Here is a 19,825-nt window from a genome sequence, read left to right as displayed (position 1 = left end):
GTGTGAGAGAGAGAGAGACTGAGAAAGGTGCAATCCCTCATTGACGTCAGTGCTGCCACACACGTGCCAACATGTGAAACTGTCTCGAGAAAAAGAAAACTCGGTTACTTTCATTTTAGTGTTCAAATATAGGCTATATAAATATTTTGGCATCATGGCTTTAATAATAAAGCGATTAAAATTATTAAAAGTTTCGAGCACTGTTTTTCTTATAGTCTGTCACTATTTTCAATGTTTTAATAATTTCTCAGCAGAAGACCGAGCATTTCGTAACAACAGCTTCCTGAAACAAAACATTAAAGATGAACATAAATTTGCTTTAAGCATAAATAAATTACTTTGAACTTAATTTGCTATGTCTTTTGCATTTCCGCCAACAGAGGGAGACACAGTGTTGATTTAGTCAGAGAATCATAAAGCAGAAATAGTACTGAGGTGGATTTCATAGATTTATGGATCTTCTCTTTCATGGAAGCAGGTAAAACTAATTACATCAATGTAGCTTATCTCCTATTTTCCCTAAAGGTCATAAACATTTTTATTAAAATGAAAACATGAGAAAAATATTTAATTTCACAGCTAGACGTCCTGAACTTCTTGTTCTCTGCAGGATGAGTCTGAGATTAAACTCCTCACGCCTGACAACTGGATCTCATTGGGAATAATCTTGGACATGCAAAAGTTTGAAGGGTCTCCACTTTGATGGACAACGCCTCAGATAACGGGAAGGAGACACTAGTGCAGTAGGCTAACCCTGCCTACCCTTTCCTGTTTTCTGAGCCGTTTTTTCATCGCGTTGTCTATCAAAGTGAAAGTAAAATCCATCGGCCTGCCATTTTATGAAAACTTAAAAAATAATTTAGATCTTCTTAATGGAACTTCAAGATGATCAGCATTACCTTTCCACAGATACATTTCCACACAGGTGAGTCTTACAGATACAGTTTAAGTAATTGCTTTAATATTATTTTTGTTTTTTTCTACCTGGCGCTACTCGGCTAACAGAATTTTGATATAAGAACGTTCTCCAAATATTCAGTGTTGGTTCTGGAAACGTAAAAAATCTCCAGTTTTCTTGACGTTTTTATGAGGTGAATATTGGAGAACGTTCTTATACGTTTATTATTAACGTTCTTAAATGTGTTAACGTTAGCTGCGTATGTCCGTTACCGCCGTCTACTCCAGGGGCATTTTGTTTTGTTTTGCTAATTACTAGTGATGTGTCGTTCTTGAACGATTCGTTCATTTTGAACGAATCTTTAATGTGACTCGGGAAGAACGAGTCGTCTCGGGGGTGATTCGTTCAGTCGCGCATGTGCAATATTCTACAGGTTCTGTATACTGCTAGTAGTAGTTCACCTGATGATTCAATTGATTAGTTCATTTCATGAGTCTTTCGGGTTTTGAGTCGTTCCTTAATCACGTGACAGACCCATACGCTACCAATGCATTCTGAGCCGGAAAGAGAATTGATTAGTTCTTTTTATGAGTCTTTCGGGTTTTTGAGTCGTTCCTTAATCACGTGACAGACCCATACGCTATGCTGTGTGACCCAAGCACATTATATTTATTAGTAAATAACGTTAACTCTCCAGTTTTGTTTGAGTTTGTGTTACAACTGTTAAAGCTGAAGTTATCATAACCTCGATGTTTTAAACTAACATTAATAATTCAAATTCAAAATGTTATTTGCTTTTATGTCATTATGTCCTTTTTGAGCAATTTTCTTTTACATATATTAGACCAATATGTCAAATCTGCCTAGGAAAAGCAATTATTATAACAGCAAACTCAAAATTGGAGTAAAAATGAACAAACTAGGCTATAAATACTTTGTATTGTAGGCTTGGATTATTATATTATTATATAGCCTAGTGTTTACAGATAGACAGTCAAAAAGATAAATTAATCAATATTTTATTTATAACAGGGCTTTATTTATTTATAATAACACACCACAGATCCTCAAGAAACAGTAACAAAAACAGTGACAGAAATGTCAGAAATAGCGTATGGGTCTGTTACGTGATTAAGGAACGACTCAAAACCCGAAAGACTCATGAAGAGAACTAATCAATTTTCTTACCGGCTCAGAATGCATTGGTTTAGCATGGGACTGCCTGTCACGTCATTAAGGAATGACTTAAACCCGAAGACTTGTCAGACAAGAGGTGAGGTGCGCTTAATCAGCTTGTCATAAACTGAAGACCCAGGTAATGAATTAATCATTTCTGAATTTTATAGCATTGTAGTTTTGTATTGTTTGTAGTGGGATCAACGTTTGCATAAGTAGTAGATGTGTTGGGGAAGTAACACGTAACATTTTAATTACATTTTGCTAAAATGAACGAAATGAACGAAATGACTCGAAAAAAGATTCGTTCATTTTGTTGAACGAGACTCAAAAGTCCGAGTCAGTAAAATGATCCGAACTTCCCATCACTACTACTTACATGAATTTCTTTTTTTATGTAATGGTATACTTTTTTATGGTTTAAAGTAGACTGATGAATGCCAATAGCCTGCTTCGTGTTAGAAAAGATATAGACCATTGTTGAGACAATCTTCCTTTAAAAACGAAAGTTTGCTTTTTGTATTCTAATATTTAGCTCCTGACATCATGCACTATATTGCCAAAGGTATTGGGACACCCCTCCGAATCATTGAATTCAGGTGTTCCAATCACTTCCATGGCCACAGGTGTATAAATCAAGCACCTAGGCATTCAGACTGCTTCTACAAACATTTGTGAAAGAATGGGTCGCTCTCAGGAGCTCAGTGAATTCAAGCGTGGTACTGTGATAGGTTTCCCCCTGTGCAATAAGTCCATTCGTAAAGTTTCCTCACTACTAAATATTCCACGGTCAACTGTTAGTGGTATCAGAACAAAGTGGAAGAAATTGGGAACAACAGCAACTCAGCCATGAAGTGGTAGGCCACGTAAAATCACAGAGTGGGGTCAGCGCATGCTGAGGCACACAGAGTCAATAGCTTCAGAATTCGTGTGGCCTTCAGATTAGCTCAAGAACAGTGCGTAGAGAGCTTCATGCAATGGGTTTCCATGGCTGAGCAGCTGCATCCAAGCCTTACATCACCAAGTGCAATGCAAAGTGTCGGATGCAGTGGTGTAAAGCTCGCCAACACTGGACTCTAGAGCAGTGGAGACGTGTTCTCTGGAGTGACGAATCACACTTCTCTATCTGGCAATCCAATGGACGAGTCTGGGTTTGGAGTTTGCCAGGAGAACGGTACTTGCCTGACTGCATTGTGCCAAGTGTAAAGTTTGGTGGAGGGGGATTATGGTGTGGGATTGTTTTTCAGGGGTTGGGCTTGAACCCTTAGTTCCAGTGAAAGGAACTCTTAAAGGATTAGTTCACTTTTAAATGAAAATTAGCCTAAACTTTACTTACCCTCAAGCCATCCTAGGTGTATATGACTTTCTTCTTTCTGATGAGCATTATTGCAGAAATATTAATAAATGTCCTGACACATCCAAGCTTTATAATGCAGTGATAGGGTTCAATGAGTATGAGCTGAACAAAGTGTTTCCATCCACATCCATTCATCATAAATATGTGCTCCACACGGCTCCGGAGTGTTAATAAAGGCCTTCTGAAGTGAAACGATGTGTTTGTGTAAAATAAATATTCATATTTAACAAGATATGAAGTCAAATATCACTTCGCTCCACAAGGCCTTTATTAACACTACAGAGCCGTGTGGAGTATGTTTATGATGGATGGATGTGGATGGAGACAGTTTCTTCACCTTCACACTCATTGATCCCTATCACTGCCATTATAAAGCTCAGATGTGTCAGGATATTTAATAAAGTGCCCCTACTATAGATTTTTGAAAATGACCTTTCATGTAGTGTGTATCATAGCTCTAAGTGAATGAAAATATCCTGCAAAGTTTTAAATCTGAAAGTGCACCGTATTGTATTGTCTCTCAAAAGTAAGAGTCAACTCAGAGTCAATTAAACAAGTCTTTTGTAAAACGAATCCCAAGCCGTTTCATTGTGACGTCACAAGGAAACATTAGCATATTGCCCTCCCACTTATTTCGCACGCTGACGCCAGGGAAAATTTCTTCAACAATACCGCAGCTGTACAATCTTTTGTTGCATTCCCATCATTTTATTGAAGACTGCTTCTCAAACCTCGGGGAGTTTAACACAGGATTCACAAAATGCTTGGTCTTAAAATATGGATCAATGATATTTAAATTCCCCTCATGTTTTGTTCAGTTCAGTCCAGATGCAAAGACCAAAGTCATCAGAACCCAGCTGTGTGTCCATAAAGAGTGACAAATCACAACAAATTATATGTTTTAGTCCAAATGACCCCAGTTTGGAAACCACTACTGTATGCAATTCATTTCAGAATGAAGAGATTAATTAACAACTCTGATGTGAATATGAATATGAACTCTATATCAGTTACACTTGCTGTTATATCTCCAACAGAATAATGCATTTTAATGAAATTATTCAGTGATCAAGAACAATCAACCAAAAATGATTAATATAAGAGTGTGTGAATTACATTCACTTGTTGTGTTCATCTGAATGCACAGACGGGACCCTCCAGGATTCAGCTGTGTGTCCATGAAGAGTGACCGGTCAATGGATCATCCACGTAACTTTAGTGGACACACTGATCCTAGGTCTAGGTAAACACTTCACTAAACACTTAACACAAAAATGACTAATTTAAGAGTGTGTGAATTACATTCACTTGTTGTGTTCATCTGAATACACAGACCTGATCCTCCACAATCCAGCTGTGTGTCCATGATGAGTGACCGGTCAATGAATGCTCCACCTCTGCTTAGTGATCCTGGGTTTAGGTAAACATCTTGTTACATCTGTGTTGAAACTATGAAAATAGTCGATTTCAAAGTGTTTATAATGCAATATTTAAAATGCATTTAATAACCTAACACAATTTTAATTAGTGATAAATCTTGGGATGAGATCTGTGAGTCAGTATAAATAAAGATAATTAAGACATCATCAATAAATATCCAACAGCCCAGCTAACAGAATTTTGTTATATGAACGTTCTCTAAATATTCAGTGTTGGTTCTGGGAACGTTAAAAATGTCCAGTTTTCTTGATGTTACAGGAACATTTTTATAAGGTATAACGTTCCTCAAACGTTCTTTCAACTTAATTTTGATCTAAAATTCAACATTCTAGGAACGTTGATTTGTAACATTCCAAGAACATGAAAATGTTCAGTTTCCTTAATGTTAGTAGAATGTTATTTAAAGGTTAGTATGATGTTCCTGAAACATTCTTTCAATCATTCAAACACCTGCTGTGAACAAACACTGAAAGAAAGAGAAATAAGAACACAAACTACAACTTTCTTCAGCCACAGCCTTAGATGAACTGAAGATAAAAGACATTAAATCTCTGAAGATCTGATTAAACAACTCCACAAACAGCATTACCAGCTTCACTTATTACTAACCAGACTGACTTTATTTCTGTCACACGTCTACAGAAGCTCTTACTGAGAATGATTTGAGGAATGTTTGAGGAACGTTATACCTTGTTAAAACGTTCCTATAACGTCAAGAAAACTGGACGTTTTTAATGTTCCCAGAACCAACACTGAATATTTAGAGAACGTTTTTATAACAAAATTCTGTTAGCTGGGAGATTATCCTTAGAATTTCTCTTGACTCCTTTTAGCATAACAACTGTTTTATAAACACAGCCAGAGAGAAATTACTGTTAAAAAGTCATGGGCCAAACACTGATTCTAATATAAAATTATATTCTTTAAAAAAAATCATCAATATTTAAACCTCTGTTAATTCTCAATAAGATCACCTTTTTCCAGGTGCAGCAAGATGAAAAATTCTCAAATTTTCATAATGCCGTAAGTGCACATAGTATATAATAGCACATTTCATACACAATGGCAATTCAGAGTGCTTTACATGAAAAGGAAACAAATACATAAGAATAAATATAGAATGAACAGGAAACAAATATATGAGCCCTAATTGCCTGAATCACTAAGTTCGTGGTTCCCCTATCTGATGTGGCAGAGACAGAATCAGGTTGTTGTTGCCTGTGAAATGAAGTCTGTTATAGTTGTCGTGTCTCTCTCTTTTTCTCTTGTTGTTGTTTCTCTTTCCTTCAATGATTCTGCTTATTAGCATCAGGTGTCACTACTAATGGTCAATCATCACTTAATTATCTCATTAACTTTAACACTGCTTCAGTGTTACTTTTTTACTTGTAACACGTTGTAGTGTGGACACATATGTACACTTTGGGGTGTTAATTTAACATTTGGGATTTCGCTGTGCAAGAAAGACGATCAGATGATCACATCTATTCAGGGCGTGTTTTTTATTTCTCATCTCCATAAATAGATCTAATACAGTTGCTGGAAATCCATTTATCCTTTGTTGAAATGTCCTCTACTTCATGGACGCGATTCATGATTGCTTAGCAATGACAGACACCACGGCATGCGAGCGCTTTGGAAAGAGGGAGAAAGCAAAGTGGCCGTGTTTTCGCGTTTTCCACACGGTTTTAGATGAGACATGTGAATGTAGTATACTCAAAGTATACTCAACTAATTACATTTTAATGTAAATACAGTACAGTCCAAAAGTTTGGAACCACTAAGATTTTTAATGTTTTTAAAAGAAGTTTCGTCTGCTCACCAAGGCTACATTTATTTAATTAAAAATACAGTAAAAAACAGTAATATTGTGAAATATTATTACAATTTAAAATAACTGTGTACTATTTAAATATATTTGACAAAGTAATTTATTCCTTTGATGCAAAGCTGAATTTTCAGCATCGTTACTCCAGTCTTCAGTGTCACATGATCCTTCAGAAATCATTCTAATATGATGATTTGCTGCTCAATAAACATTTATGATTATTTTCAATGTTGAAAACAGTTGTGTACTTTTTTTTTTCAGGATTCCTTGATGAATAGAAAGTTCAAAAGAACAGCATTTATCTGAAATACAAAGCTTCTGTAGCATTATACACTACCGTTCAAAAGTTTGGGGTCAGTAAGAATTTTTATTTTTATTTTTTTGAAAAGAAATTAAAGAAATGAATACTTTTATTCAGCAAGGATGCATTAAATCAATCAAAAGTGGCAGTAAAGACATTTATAATGTTACAAAAGATTAGATTTCAGATAAACACTGTTCTTTTGAACTTTCTATTCATCAAATAATCCTGAAAAAAAATATTGTACACAAATATTTTGTACAATTGTACACATTAAATGTTTCTTGAGCAGCAGATCAGCATATTAGAATGATTTCTGAAGGATCATGTGACACTGAAGACTGGAGTAATGATGCTGAAAATTCAGCTTTGCCATCACAGGAATAAATTACTTTGTGAAATATATTCAAATAGAAAACAGTTATTTTAAATTGTAATAATATTTCACAATATTACTGTTTTTTACTGTATTTTTAATTAAATAAATGTAGCCTTGGTGAGCAGACGAAACTTCTTTTAAAAACATTAAAAATCTTAGTGGTTCCAAATTTTTGGACTGTACTGTATAATGTAAATATAATTTTCAATATATGTCAATTCCATATGTATTCAATATATTGTAATATGTAACACAACATATTAACGCAATATATTATTTCATATATTATTTAGTATATGTTTACACCATATAACATATTGATCATAAATATATGGAAATATATTTTCGTTCTGTAAGAGCAAGAGAGTGTGATTTACATTTACTTGTGTTCAACTTCAATGCACAGACCAGACCTGCCAGAATCCAGCTGCCAGAATCCTCAACTTAAGCTTGGACACACTGATTATCATGGGTTTAGGTAAGTAAGTGCTAAACATTTATTGATTATATTTATTGATTTATATTTACATTTATTCATTTGATACACCTTTATCCAGAGACACTTACACAGAAGGATCCTGATGCAATACAATTATATTATTTATTCAACAATTTTTTTTATCTTATGTAGTGACCCTCAACATGTCGAAGCCCTCAAGACATTCAGATCAAATCTGAGGAAGAAGTTTCAGTGTCTGTATGAGGGAACAGCAAAACATGGAAATCCAACACTGCTGAATGAGATCTACACAGAGGTCTACATCACAGAGAGTGATTGTGGAGAGGTCAATAATGAGCATGAGGTGAGACAGATTGAGACTCACTCCAGCAGAGCAACAAAAGAGGACACAGCGATCAAATGCACTGACATCTTTAGACCTTTACCTGGACAAGACAAACCCATCAGAACTGTGCTGACAAAGGGAGTCGCTGGCATCGGAAAAACAGTCTCTGTACAGAAGTTCATCCTGGACTGGGCTGAAGGGAAAGAGAATCAGGACGTCCAGCTCATATTTCCACTTCCTTTCAGAGAGCTCAACTTGATGAAGGACAAAATACTTAGTCTTTCAGAGCTTCTTCATGTATTTTTCCCTGAAACAAAAGAAATGAATCCATTCAGTGGTGAATATAAAGTTGTCTTTATTTTTGATGGTCTGGATGAGTGTCGTCTGTCTCTGGACTTCAGTGTGAAACTGTGTAATATTTCTGAATCAGCCTCAGTGGACGTTCTGCTGGCGAACCTCATTGCAGGGAATCTGCTTCCCTCTGCTCTCATCTGGATCACCTCCAGACCCGCAGCAGCTGATCTCGTCCCGTCTGAGTGTGTCCATCGAGTGACAGAGGTACGAGGCTTCAATGAGCCACAGAAGGAGGAATACTTCAGGAAGAGAATCGGGGATCAGAGTCTGGCTGATAAAATCATCACACACCTAAAGTCTTCAAGGAGCCTCTTCATCATGTGTCATATCCCAGTGTTCTGCTGGATCTCAGCCACTGTTCTAGAGAAGATGTTGAGTGCAGCAGAGAGTGGAGAGATTCCCAAGACTCTCACTCAAATGTACACACACTTCCTGATCATTCAGACCAACATCAAACTTGAGAAGGACTATGAGAAGAACGTGAAAGATGAAGATATGATCCTCAAACTGGGGAAATTGGCGTTCCAGCAGCTTGTGAAAGGAAATCTGATCTTCTATGAGGAAGACCTGAGAGAGTGTGGCATTGATGAGACAGAAGCATCAGTGTACTCAGGACTGTGCACTCAGATCTTCAGAGAGGAGTTGGGCTTGTATCAGGGGAAAGTCTTCTGCTTTGTTCATCTGAGCATTCAGGAGCATCTAGCAGCTCTTTGTGTTGCTTTCATTCCTGCTGGACAAGAGGGATGTGCTCAATGAAAACCTTAGCTCAAAACATTCACATGAGTTCACGTGTCACACAGTATCTGACCTGCATCAGAGAGCCGTGGACAAGGCTCTGCAGAGTAAGAATGGACATCTAGATCTTTTCCTGCGGTTCCTTCTGGGTCTCTCACTGGAGTCCAATCAGACGCTCCTGAAAACCCTTCTGACACATGTTAGAAGCATCTCCTACAATAAAGAGAAAACGATTGAATACATTAAAATGAGGATAAGACTGAATCCCTCACCAGAGAAATCCATCAATCTGTTCCACTCTTTAAATGAACTGGGTGATCATTCCCTAGTAAATGAAATCCAGGAGTGTCTTAGATCTAGAGGTCTTTCAAGCACCAGATTGTCCTCGTCACAGTGGTCAGCTGTTGTCTTTGTTTTATTAACCTCTGAGTGTTTGGATGAGTTTAAGTTAAAGAAATACATAAGCATCAATCAAGACCAAAACCAGATGTCACCAGATGAAGTACTTCAGAAGCTCTTGCCTGTAGTTGAAGCCTCCAGATCAGCAGAGTAAGTCTGAGATCATCGTGTGTGTGTGTGTGTGTGTGTGTGTGTGTGTTGTAGTGATGTGCTTCTCTTTTCTTGTCTATAGTAATATTACAGATTTTTTTAAACAAAAGACACACTTGGATCAGTCTACAAAAAAATCGACATAAAGGATTCATTATATTTTTTCAGTTTGTGATTTACAGTAACACACAATAAAGCAAAAGTAATAAAAACATTAAACCCACACAGATTCAGTATTTATCTCAGTCTCTCTGTGATTGAGTAGTTTCTGCTGAACTGAGAGATTGTGTCGTTGTTCTGCAGGTTGATTCAGTGTAATATCACAGATGAAGGTTGTGCTGCTCTGGCTTCAGCTCTGAGATCAAACTCACACCTCAGAGAACTGGATCTGTCTCAGAATAAAATAGGAGATGAAGGTCTGATGCTGCTCTCTGATGGACTGAAGGATCCTCACTGTAAACTGGAGAAACTGGAGTAAGATCATACATTAATCTTTATTGAGACAAGAATAAAATCATTTTAAGGGATCATTCTCCTTATGTTGTTTAAATCATGATTTACATTAACACACAATAAAGCAAAAAGTAACAGAAAGTAATAAAAACATTAAACCCACACAGATTTAGTATTTAATATCTCAGTCTCTCTGTGATTGTGTAGTTTCTGCTGAACTGAGAGATTGTGTCGTTGTTCTGCAGGTTGATTCAGTGTAATATCACAGCTGAAGGTTGTGCTGCTCTGGCTTCAGCTCTGAGATCAAACTCACACCTCAGAGAACTGAGTCTGTCTCAGAATAAAATAGGAGATGAAAGTCTGACGCTGCTCTCTGATGGACTGAAGGATCCTCACTGTAAACTGGAGAAACTGACGTAAGATCATACATTCATTTTAAGTGAAACAAGAATAATGTTATTTTAACCCTTTAATTCCTAATGTATAATATTTTATCTAAATTATCAACATGATCAAAAACCTGTTGCACACAATCTGTCCAGCTAACAGAGTTTTGTTATAAGAACGTTCTCTAAATATTCAGTGTTGGTTCTGGGAACATTAAAAACGTCCAGTTTTCTTGACGTTAGAGGAATATTTTTATAAGGTATAATGTTCCTCAAACGTTCTTTCAACTTAATTTTGATCTAAAATTCAACATTGTAGGAACATTGATTTGTAACATTCCAAGAACATGAAAATGTCCTAATGTTAGTAGAATTTAAAGGTTAGTATGATGTTCCTGAAACATTCTTTCAATCATTCAAACACCTGCTGTGAACAAGAGCCATAGAGAGAGAGAGAGTTGCAGCAACAGAAGTTCGAAACGCTTGATCGTCACATGATTCGCGTAGACTTCAGATAATTCCAGGAAGTGCTTCGGCGGCAATTCAAAAAGATCGGGTTAGAGAGACAGAATCATGATTTTTGGTCATTTGTAGTCAATAAATGCATCGTTTTACAATATTTATGTAATACACCGACATGTGAATGTAGTATATGTATGTAGTTACAGCAATGTTGTTTTTAAAAGATAAAAACCTGCTAATAATTGAGGATCAGTGTTGTCAACCAGCGTTGCCTGCCTTGTTAACATATTTCTGGCTAACGTTACCTTGGTTAAAGACCGTGTTGCAGTTGTTTTTAAGTATTTTTATGTTTTTAAACTTGTATGTTAGTTAAGGGCAATTACGTCATGTTCACTATGGTTTCACAGGGTCATGAGACCTGCTGGTGACAGGTGATTGCCTTAAAAACCCACTGCAAAAACTGAAATGTAAAATTTAATTAAGTTAAATTTAATTAATGTTAACAATTGTTTTTTAATCTCACTTAAAAGCTTCCCTCTCCCTTTACCATCAATCCAAAAATCAGCTGAGCTGAAACATAATAGACAGTCAACAGAATCACAGTGCCCCCCAAAAATTCACCCATACGGGTTTGCTTACTCAAATATACATTCTAAAATAAGGATTTTTTTCTTTATTTTACATTTAATAAGGAATAGGCTAAGGATATTCTCATTTTACCACTTCCACCCACCACTACAAGCCTCAAAGTTATATTTAACCTCGTTTTTCTCTAATTACACAACACTGGATAAAACTGCATTAATATTTTTTGCAATTAATAAGCTGTTTTAATCTATTATCTGATCTGCTATCTGAACATCCCCTGAAACTATTTATTTAGTGAGCAATATCAGCTAGCATGCTTTAATACACAAGTTAATTTGATTCAGATGTTCTGATAATATAAAATGGTATACTTTAAATGGCTTACCTTTTAAAAATACATCACAAACTGTCTGCTCTGCTGTAACTCTACAGCACATTGCTGTAAAAACGTTTCATTGGAGTCAATGGAGTTGTTGCAACTCTCTCTCTCTATATATGGCTCTGCTGTGAACAAGCACTGAAAGAAAGAGAAATAAGAACACAAACTACAACTTTCTTCAGCCACAGCCTTAGATGAACTGAAGATAAAAGACATTAAATCTCTGAAGATCTGATTAAACAACTCCACAAACAGCATTACCAGCTTCACTTATTACTAACCAGACTGACTTTATTTCTGTCACACATCTACAGAAGCTCTTACTGAGAATTAACAGAAGTTTAGATGTTTCGTTTGAGGTCACCATCATGGAGGTCCGTGTTTGTTTTAGTTGAGCTCTTGACGCTTCACTTTTGTAGAGTTGTTGTCACGACCGTCAGTGAGAGTGCCCGAATTAGCCACTTGAGGGCACTCCATCCTGGACTGTTTTCACCCCATTGACTACACTACCCATAACGCACTGCCGGACTCATTATCCATTTATCACATCATTACACCCAGCTGTCATGTATTTTGTAATCAGTGTCTGTCTATTTAATCTCAGTTGTTTCTGTCCTCAGTTGTGGTTTGTTGTATTTGTTACGTGCACCGTTTGTTTCTCTGGCCTTTTGTTTTGTGGACTGTTTCTGTGATTTTGACCCTTGCCTGTTCCTTGGATTACGTGTTTGGAGTTCCCTTTAATAAACATCACTGCACTTGGATCTTACCATCTTGTTCTTGTGTGCACCGTGACAGAACAAACCACCAGACAACAGATCCAGCAGCATGAGCTTCCGGATTCCTCCGCCAGCCACCACGAGGGAGCGGATGGCTCAAGTTCGGGCTTTGACGGCCCAACGTCAGGACGGCTGGGAGGTAGGATGCTTCGCCAAGGTCTTTTGGACGATGGCGGTGGGGCTGGGGTACAATGATGCAGCTTTAAAGGATTTCTTTAATTGCTGCCTTGACGATCCTCTGCCTCAATGTGAGATGGAAGGGCTACGGATTTTAGACTTCTGGAGATTTGCCGCATATCTCCGCCATCGGAGAGAATGGACCTCACCGAGTCAACCAGGCAGTCTGCATGCTCCAGCCCAGGAATCCGTTTCAGAAGGCACAGGGGAGGTGGGCGCTGAGCCTCAGCTTCACTCCGGTAAAGGGAGGAGGAGGAGAAGGAAGAAGGCTTCTTCCATCCTTCAAGGCCCGGAGGCCGCTCCAGCCAGTGAGTCAGCTCCAGCCAGTGAGTCAGCTCCAGCCAGTGAGTCAGCTCCAGCCAGTGAGTCAGCTCCAGCCAGTGAGTCAGCTCCAGCCAGTGTGTCCGCTCCAGCCAGTGTGTCCGCTCCAGCCAGTGAGTCCGCTCCAGCCAGTGAGTCCGCTCCAGAGCCCGCTCCAGCCAGTGAGTCCGCTCCAGAGCCCGCTCCAGCCAGTGAGTCCGCTCCAGAGCCCGCTCCAGCCAGTGAGTCCGCTCCAGCCAGTGAGTCCACTCCAGAGCCCGCTCCAGCCAGTGAGTCCACTCCAGAGCCCGCTTCAGTCAGTGAGTCCATTCCAGAGTCCGCTCCAGCCAGTGAGTCCACTCCAGAGCCCGCTCCAGTCAGTGAGTCCACTACAGAGTCCGCTCCAGTCAGTGAGTCTACTACAGAGCCCGCTCCAGCCAGTGAGTCTACTACAGAGCCCGCTCCAGCCAGTGAGTCCACTCCAGAGCCCGCTCCAGCCAGTGAGTCCACTCCAGCCAGTGAGTCCACTCCAGAGCCCGCTTCAGTCAGTGAGTCCATTCCAGAGTCCGCTCCAGCCAGTGAGTCCACTCCAGAGCCCGCTCCAGTCAGTGAGTCCACTACAGAGTCCGCTCCAGTCAGTGAGTCTACTACAGAGCCCGCTCCAGCCAGTGAGTCCACTACAGAGCCCGCTCCAGCCAGTGAGTCCACTCCAGAGCCCGCTCCAGCCAGTGAGTCCACTCCAGCCAGTGAGTCCACTCCAGAGCCCGCTTCAGTCAGTGAGTCCATTCCAGAGTCCGCTCCAGCCAGTGAGTCCACTCCAGAGCCCGCTCCAGCCAGTGAGTCTACTACAGAGCCCGCTCCAGCCAGTGAGTCCACTCCAGAGCCCGCTCCAGCCAGTGAGTCCACTCCAGCCAGTGAGTCCACTCCAGAGCCCGCTTCAGTCAGTGAGTCCATTCCAGAGTCCGCTCCAGCCAGTGAGTCCACTCCAGAGCCCGCTCCAGTCAGTGAGTCCACTACAGAGTCCGCTCCAGTCAGTGAGTCTACTACAGAGCCCGCTCCAGCCAGTGAGTCTACTACAGAGCCCGCTCCAGCCAGTGAGTCTACTACAGAGCCCGCTCCAGCCAGTGAGTCTACTACAGAACCCGCTCCAGCCAGTGAGTCTACTACAGAGCCCGCTCCAGCCAGTGAGCCCGCTCCAGCCAGTGAGCCCGCTCCAGCCAGTGAGCCCGCTCCAGCCAGTGAGCCCGCTCCAGCCAGTGAGCCCGCTCCAGCCAGTGAGTCCGCTCCAGTACGGCATGCTCTCCCTATCAGTCCGGTGATAGCCAAGAGGGCTGTCCTCACGTTCTATGTTTTGGCGGTCTTGCGTGCCTGGAGGATGCTCTCAGAACAGCCTCAGCCTGAGCCCGCTGCCGTCCAAGAGCAGCCCCAGCCTGAGCCCGCTGCCGTCCCAGAGCAGCCCCAGCCTGAGCACGCTGCCGTCCCAGAGCAGCCCCAGCCTGAGCACGCTGCCGTCCCAGAGCAGCCCCAGTCTGAGCACGCTGCCGTCCCAGAGCAGCCCCAGTCTGAGCACGCTGCCGTCCCAGAGCAGCCCCAGTCTGAGCACGCTGCCGTCCAAGAGCAGCCCCAGCCTGAGCCAGCTGCCGTCCCAGAGCAGCCCCAGTCTGAGCACGCTGCCGTCCAAGAGCAGCCCCAGTCTGAGCCCGCTGCCGTCCAAGAGCAGCCCCAGCCTGAGCCAGCTGCCGTCCCAGAGCAGCCCCAGTCTGAGCACGCTGCCGTCCCAGAGCAGCCCCAGTCTGAGCACGCTGCCGTCCCAGAGCAGCCCCAGTCTGAGCACGCTGCCGTCCCAGAGCAGCCCCAGTCTGAGCACGCTGCCGTCCCAGAGCAGCCCCAGTCTGAGCACGCTGCCGTCCAAGAGCAGCCCCAGCCTGAGCCAGCTGCCGTCCCAGAGCAGCCCCAGTCTGAGCACGCTGCCGTCCAAGAGCAGCCCCAGCCTGAGCCAGCTGCCGTCCCAGAGCAGCCCCAGTCTGAACACGTTGCCGTCCCTGAGCAGTTCCAGTCTGAGCCCGCTGCTGTCCCTGAGTCCTCCGCTCTCCCTGATACGGCCACGGAGACCGTTACCGAGCTGCCCGCTCTCCCTGATATGGCCATGAAGCACCCTTGGCCTACTGCCCTGCCGCCGTCCAAGCCTTCTGCCCTGCCACCGCCCAGATCTTCTGTCCTGCCGCCATCATCCAAGCCTTCTGCCCTGCCGCCGCCCAGGCTTTCTGCCCTGCCGCCACTGCCCAGGCCGTCTGAACCGTTGGAACCAGCCTGGTCAGTTCCTCCGGCACCACCCTGGCAATCAGCCAGGATTCCAGACCCGCTGGAACCAGCCTGGTCAGTTCCTCCAGCGCCACCCTGGCAATCAGCCAGGACTCCAGAACCACTGGAACCAGCCTGGTCAGTTCCTCCAGCACCGCCCTGGCTATCAGTTGGGCACCCTGGATCTGGCCCACCATCCCTCCCCCTGATCCTCCTCCTGTCCACCTCCCTCCTGAGTTTGTGTTTTTCGTTTTTGTTTTGTCTGGTGGAGCGTCTGGTAGCCGCTCCTTTGAGGGGGGGTAATGTCACGACCGTCAGTGAGAGTGCCCGAATTAGCCACTTGAGGGCACTCCATCCTGGACTGTTTTCACCCCATTGACTACACTACCCATAACGCACTGCCGGACTCATTATCCATTTATCACATCATTACACCCAGCTGTCATGTATTTTGTAATCAGTGTCTGTCTATTTAATCTCAGTTGTTTCTGTCCTCAGTTGTGGTTTGTTGTATTTGTTACGTGCACCGTTTGTTTCTCTGGCCTTTTGTTTTGTGGACTGTTTCTGTGATTTTGACCCTTGCCTGTTCCTTGGATTACGTGTTTGGAGTTCCCTTTAATAAACATCACTGCACTTGGATCTTACCATCTTGTTCTTGTGTGCACCGTGACAGTTGTTTGTTATCAGGAATTGCAGGTGTTTTCAGAAAACATTTGTGCATTTATAAAACAGATCAACATGTCTTACATGTTTTAGTAACAGACAAATGACTGTATTAAAGTGGTTTAAAATACTTTTTTTCTCTAATTGCTGATTTAAGAAAATGCTGTTGAGAAAAATAAAACTAAAACCAATGTGAAAAAGAACATTTGTAACATCATTGTTGCATTTCAGATGCTGAATGTTGATGTGAGGGTATAAATAACACTGTCATTGTTAACTTCTTGTTTAAAACATTGTTTTGTGTCATTTATACACTCACATACATCATAACATTTGGCATATGAAACACAACAATGGTGACATGCTTCATGCCAACATACAAAACACATTCATGGTTCCCAGCATGCATTGCAGCATGAATAAATTATGCAGATTAATTATTTTTTGATTGTCACCATTGTTAATGTTTGTATGATGCGTGCTGATGTCTAAGTGTGTTGATTTTAACTTCTAAATAGTTTTGGAGAATATTATACAAATCACTTCAGTGTTACAAATGGTCTGTATCACATCATTTGAGTTTATTATGTTCTTCTCATGTCACACTTCAGTTTCAAAAATAAGCAAAACTACAAAAAAAAGCAGTTGTGAAATCCACTTTAATGCAGTCATTTGTCTGTTATTAAGACAGACATGTTGATCTGCTTTACCAACACAGAAATGTTTTCTGAAAACATGCAATTGCTGATAAAGAAGCAACTCTATAATAGTCAGGGTCAAGAGCTCAACTAAAGCAACCACCAACCTCCATGATGGTGACCTCAAACTAAACATCTAAACCTCTGTTAATTCTCATTAAGAGCTTCTGTAGACGTGTGACAGAAATAAAGTCAGTCTGGTTAGTAATAAGTGAAGCTGGTAATGTTGTTTGTGGAGTTGTTTAATCAGATCTTCAGAGATTTAAAGGATTAGTCCACTTTCAAATAAAATGTTCCTGATAATTTACTCACCCCCATGTCATCTAAGATGTTCATGTCCAGGATTATTCTCCTTATAGATGCAAACTCCTCACCTTTAGGTGAGAATTCACCTTTTTGAGATCAAAATAGGTCACCTACAAGATTCACATAGATCTGATGAGAAAGTGTTTTGAGGAGGAGGGGGGGTCTGAGAGGACAGTCTTTGGACAGGATCACGGTGAATGAAATCATGAGAAATCAATCTGTTCCACTCTTTAAATGAACTGGGTGATCAGTCTCTCATAAATGAAGTCCAGAAGTGTCTCAGATCTGGAGGTCTTTCAAGCACCAGATTGTCCTCATCACAGTGGTCGGCTGTTGTCTTTGTTTTATTAACCTCTGAGTGTTTGGATGAGTTTGATTTGAGTAAATATATAAACCAAGAAAATGACCAAAACCACACTTCACCAGATGAAGTACTTCAGAAGCTGTGTGTGTGTGTGTGTGTGTGTGTGTGTGTGTGTGTGTGTGTGTGTGTGTGTGTTGTAGTGATGTGCTTCTCTTTTCTTGTCTATAGTAATATTACAGATTTTATATATTGTATATGTAATATGTATATTTTTAAATAATAGACACACTTGGATCAGTCTACGAAAAAATCGACATAAAGGATTCATTATATTTTTTCAGTTTGTGATTTACAGTAACACACAATAAAGCAAAAGTAATAAAAACATTAAACCCACACAGATTCAGTATTTAATATCTCAGTCTCTCTGTGATTGTGTAGTTTCTGCTGAACTGAGAGATTGTGTCATTGTTCTGCAGGTTGATATGTTGTAATATCAAAGCTGAAGGTTGTGCTGCTCTGACTTCAGCTCTAAGATCAAACTCACACCTCAGAGAACTGGATCTGTCTGGGAATAATATAGGAGGTCGAGGTCTGACGCTGCTCTCTGATGGACTGAAGGATCCTCACTGTAAACTGGAGAAACTGAGGTAAGATCATAAATTAATCTTTATTGAGACAAGAATAAAATCATTTTAAGGGATCATTCTCCTTATGTTGTTTAAATCATGATATACATTAACACAATAAAGCAAAAAGTAACAGAAAGTAATAAAAATATTAAACCCACACAGATTTAGTATTTAATGTCTCAGTCTCTCTGTGATTGTGTAGTTTCTGCTGAACTGAGAGATTGTGTCATTGTTCTGCAGTATGAGTGATTGTAATATCACAGATGAAGGTTGTGCTGCTCTGACTTCAGCTCTGAGATCAAACTCACACCTCAGAGAACTGGATCTGACTATGAATAAACTAAGAAATGAAAGTATAAAGAGTCTCTCTGCTTTAAAAGATGATCCACATTATAAACTGGAGACACTGCAGTAAGTATTGATTCATATCATATAATAATGTCTTTTGAACTAGTCAATCCTCTGAACAGATGTGTCAGCAGTAATTGTCTGTCTGTGTTTTATTTTACTGACAGCTGTTAGATGATGGTGAATAAGGAGCCATTATAGAGACATCATCATCAACACTGAAGTCACATGAACTTACCCATACTGGACATTATTGTATATAAATGTACATTATTTTTGTATAAGATCTAATAAATTTCCTCTCATTCATGTATTAGTGAAATGGTTTTTTTGTTTTTGTTTTGTTTTGTTTTTATCATCCATCTCAGTGAAGTGAGCAGCTCAACACAATCACTACATCAACAGTACAGTGATCTTCAGAGCTGAGTTTAATCTGTGTTTCAGTGACTTTTATGTTTTATAGGGTTTAATGATGGTTTTTAATGTCTTTGTCAAAAGTCTTTATGAGATTTGATTGAAGTTTATCTGAAGAGGATATTTGCCATTGTCACACTGTTTTCCTGTCTTTGTGTCCTTGTGTAAACGGCAAATGGTTATGATTAAGGTGTAAATTTGTCATCACATGATCACATCACCACGAGTTATCCTACAGCAGTGGTTCTCAAACTGGGGGCCGCCAGATGGCGCCAGGGGGCCTCACAAAACTCCTAGAGCTTTAAAAAATATCAATAATAATAATAATTTAAAAATAATTTTATTAAATATATGTAATTCATCTACTATGTGAATTAATGTTAAATGTTCATTAATTTGTTAAGGGCTGTGCCGGTCAGTATGGCAGACTGCCCACCGCAATGGCCGAGATACTGTCACGTTATTTTTCTGTCTTTGTGTTGGTGTGCTTGTGCAAATCGTTATGATTAAGGTGCAAATTTGTGTCATCACATGATCACATCACCACCAGATATAGGCTTGTGCTACACATGAGTATTTACATTTAAAGTTATTCCTTTCCACACAGACATTACATTTTATATGTAAACTAGACTATTAGATTGTTTCTTATACACAAAAGTCAGCGACATTGGTTCACCGTAACAGAATAGATTCACAGAATTGTAGATGTTTGCAAATTTACAATGGACTTAATGAGCATTTTTTTTTACAACTTCCACCTTTAATATAAGCCAGCTCGAAAACTTCCGGTGATGTCATTTTTGGTGTGTTGAGCATCAGTAGTAGTTTATAAT

General features: G+C 40.4%; 1 protein-coding gene and 1 pseudogene across 3 annotated transcripts in view; both read left to right on the top strand.

Annotated features, from left to right (window-relative positions):
- Positions 1-19,825, top strand: part of LOC125271747 (NACHT, LRR and PYD domains-containing protein 12-like) — a 1,137,836-nt gene that overhangs the window by 1,087,982 nt on the left and 30,029 nt on the right. The window lies entirely within an intron of this gene.
- LOC125271750 lies at positions 364-18,642 on the top strand (annotated as a pseudogene).

The sequence above is a fragment of the Megalobrama amblycephala genome, linkage group LG7 (assembly GCF_018812025.1).
Source record: "Megalobrama amblycephala isolate DHTTF-2021 linkage group LG7, ASM1881202v1, whole genome shotgun sequence".
In the NCBI taxonomy this organism is placed as follows: Eukaryota; Metazoa; Chordata; class Actinopteri; order Cypriniformes; family Xenocyprididae; genus Megalobrama; species Megalobrama amblycephala.
This window is presented reverse-complemented; position numbering and strand designations above follow the sequence as displayed.